Raw genomic sequence first — 3,968 nt, forward strand, 5'->3', positions numbered from 1 at the left:
ATGTCTATGGAGGCCATGAGAAATATTCAGTAACTCTGATAATCTAATAATTTCCCACAAAATTCTTTAACTTTCAGCCTCAAAGAGCATACTATCCAATCCCAAGAGAGAAATCAGGTAATCGTTACCAAAAATTAATTGTTTTTCATTCTGATCCTAGAATGGGGAAATACTGCTCCCAGCCCTCACGAGTTAGTTCCATATTTTCTCCAAAGTTCTGTTTTTCTTTAAATATTTGCCAATTTGAGTACTAGTATTCTTTTGGTTCCAAGTGACAGAAATCCATTTAAGGCACACAAAAAATAGGTAACTACGGATATAGGAAGGCCTCATAGAAGGCAAGACAGGAATAGTCAAACATATGTATAAATAGGAACTGTATTCCAGGTATTCAGTGGCACCTAGTGAAATGGATGGCATCTTTTAAACCCCAACCTGAACATAAAGGGATAAATTGCTTTTTTTCTGTGAATAAATCTTCAGGAAGCTTCCTAAACTCTTTTTTTGTTTGTTTGTTTTTGATATAGACTGTCTATATTTTAATTTTTCTTAGTAGCTTCCAAGCAAGATTTTAAAATTTAGTTGTGCTCCATATTTATAGTTTACCAGGACCTCTTGAGGACTGAGTTTCCTCTGTCACGCTTTGTTCTCACTGAGAGTCACTTTATCTCATGAATCCCATGCTTTGGATTCTCTGCTGTGACCTCCTCCATCAAATTACTTCTAGCTTCCCTTTGTAAGAAAGGACTTTCTTTTTCTGCCTGCCTTTAGTTTTTAGTATTTGTTAGTATTCCCTTCTTTTCTTTTTAGTATTTGTTAGTATTCCCTTCACATGCCCAGAACCAAAAGGACTGAAATAGAAAACAACATGTCAACAGCAGCCCCAAAACACTGAACAGTGGGCACAGCTTGGAAAATGAGGGAGAGAAGTGGGCAACATGAAGGGTGAATGGGCTCCAGTTTTCTGCTACTGGGGACTGTCTGACAAAGACCCACAGCAGAAGTACCAAAACACTTCAGTGAAACTTCATAAAATCTGAGGATAATATGTGGCAATTAAAACAAAAAAGCTGATGGATCTGTTCTTGGAGAACCATTTGCCTTCAGAAGAAATTGGTCATGATGGTGGATGGACATGAAACCAAGTTATCTGAAGAATGATTGAAGATACTGGAAATTTTAGCCTAGCATCAGAAAATTACATAACCTAAGAGTCAAGATATTACATAACCAAAAGTCACTTCATCCAATCTTCTGTAAAATGTTTAAATTTCCTACCAACTATTTGTCTAACCAATGCTTAAAATGAGGATTAGTTTCCTCATTCCTTAAATAAGCAAAGCAGCTTATTTAATAGATATATTTTTAAAGAGCCTTTTACCGAGTTTATAAAAACATACAAAAATTTCACAAATCATAAGTGTACAGCTTGATGAATGTTCAAAATATGAACTTTTTTTTGTTCCTAAGGATCACCTGTCTACTTGATTTATTTTAAAAAAATTATTGAGGTATAATTGACATATAATATTATATTAGTTTCAGGTGTACAATATGATTCAATACTTGTATATATTGTGAAATGTTCACCACAAAGTCTAGTTAACATCCATCACCTCACATAGTTACAATTTTATTTTCTTCTGATGAGAACTTTTAAGATCTACTCTCCTAGCAACTTTAAAATATGCACTATCGTGTTATTAACTATAGTCACCATGCTGTACATTACATCGCCATGACATTTATTTTATAACTGGAAGTTTGTACTTTTTTTTTTTTTTTTTTTTTTTTGCGGTACGCGGGCCTCTCACCGTCGTGGCCTCTCCCGTTGCGGAGCACAGGCTGCGGACGCGCAGGCTCAGCGGCCATGGCTCACGGGCCCAGCCGCTCCGCGGCATGTGCGATCTTCCCGGACCAGGGCACGAACCCGTATCCCCTGCATCGGCAGGCGGACTCTCAACCACTGCGCCACCAGGGAAGCCCTGTACTTTTTTATTGAAGTAGAGTTGATTTACAATATTGTGTTAGTTTCAGGAGTACAGCACAGTGATTCAGTTATTTCTTCTGATTATATTCCATTACAAGATATTGAATATAATTCCCTGTGCTGTACAGTAAATCCTTGTTGCTTAAGTATATTTTGATCCTCTTCACCCATTTTGCCCACCACCCACTCCCTGACTGCAGCAAACACTAATCTGTTCTCTGTACCTATGACTTCAGTTTTGTTTTGCTTTGTTTTGTTTTAAGAATCCACATATAAGTGAGATCATACACTATTTGTCTTTCTCTCTCTGACTTACTTCACTTAGCATAATGCCCTCAAGTTTCATCCACGTTGTGGCACATGCCAGGATTTCCTTATTTTCAATGGCTGAATAATGTTCCATCATATATACATGATGGATCATAAATCTGGTGGAATATTATATATATACATATATATCATTATATTTCACTGATGAATATAATTCATTATAATGAATATTCCATTATATTTATATATATGATGCATTTTCTTTATTCATTTATCCATTGATGGATGCTTAGGTAGTTTACCTGTCTTGGCTATTGTAAATAATGCTGCAGAAAGATGCAGATATCTTTTTGAATTAGTGTTTTTGTTTCCTTAAGATAAATACGCAGAAGTGGAATTGCTGGATCATATGGTAGTTCTAATTTTTTATTTTTTTGAGGAATCTCCATACTTTTTTCCACAGTGGCTGCACCAATTTACATTCCCATCAAATGTGCACAAGGGTTCCTGTTCTCCACATCCTGGCCAACAGTTGTTTTTTCTTGTCTTTCTAATAACAGCCACTCTAACAGGTGTGAGGTGATATTTCATTGTGGTTTTGATTTTTATTTCCTTGATGATTAGTGATATTGTGCACTTTTTCATGTTTCTGTTGGTAACTTTATACATCTTCTATTGGAAAAAATGTCTATTTAGTTCCTCTTCCCATTTTTAACTCAGATTGCTGGTTTTTCTCTTATTGAGTTGTATGAGTTCCTTATATATTTTGGATATGAACCCTTTATAAGATATATGTTTTGCAAATATTTTCTCCCATCCCACAGGCTGCCTTTTCATTTTATTGATGGTATCATTTGCTCTGCAGAGGCTTTTTAGTTTGATGTAGTACCAATTGTTTATTTTTGTTTTTGTTGCCTTTGCTTTTGGTGTCAAATTAAAAAAAAAATCATCATTAACACAGCTGTCAAGGAGCTTACTGCCTAAATAGGAATTTAGTGGCTTCAAGTCTTATGTCCAAGCCCTTAATCTATTTTGAGTTGATTTTTGTGTATAGTGTAAATTAATGGTCCAGTTTCATTCTTTTGCGTGTGGCTGTTCAGTTTTCCCAGCACCCTTTATTGAAGATTCTGTCCTTTCCCTGTTGTGTATTCTTGCCTCCTTTGTCATAAATTAATTGCCATATATGCATGGGTTGAGTTTGGGGCTCTTTATTCTAATCCATTGACCTATGTGTCTGCTTTTATGCCAAAAAACATAAACAAAATTGGCTTGGTTACTCTAGCTTTGTAGTAGAGTTTGAAATCAGAGAGCATGATGCTACCAGCTTTGTTCTTTCTCAAGACTGCTTTGGCTATTTGGGGTCTTTTGTGGTTCCATACAAATTTTAGGATTATTTCTCAATTTCTGTGAAAAACGCCATTGATATTTTGAAAGGGATTGCATTGAACCTGTAGATTGCTTTCGGTGGTATGGACCATTTTACCAATATTAATTCTTCTAATTCATGAACATGAAATATTTTTCCACTTATTTGTCTCTTCAGTTTCTTTCATCAATGTCTTATAGTCTTTAGTGTACAGGCCTTTCACCTCCGTGGCTAAATTTATCCCTAAGTATTTTATTCTTTTTGATGCAGTTGTAATGAACTCTCCATTTTAATTACCAAGAAATAGATCATTAATAGCATCCAAGAAACTCCCTTCGGTTT

The sequence above is a fragment of the Aethalodelphis obliquidens genome, unplaced genomic scaffold (assembly GCF_003676395.1).
Source record: "Aethalodelphis obliquidens isolate GAN/ISIS:26980383/991018 unplaced genomic scaffold, ASM367639v1 scaffold24, whole genome shotgun sequence".
Classification (NCBI taxonomy): domain Eukaryota; kingdom Metazoa; phylum Chordata; class Mammalia; order Artiodactyla; family Delphinidae; genus Aethalodelphis; species Aethalodelphis obliquidens.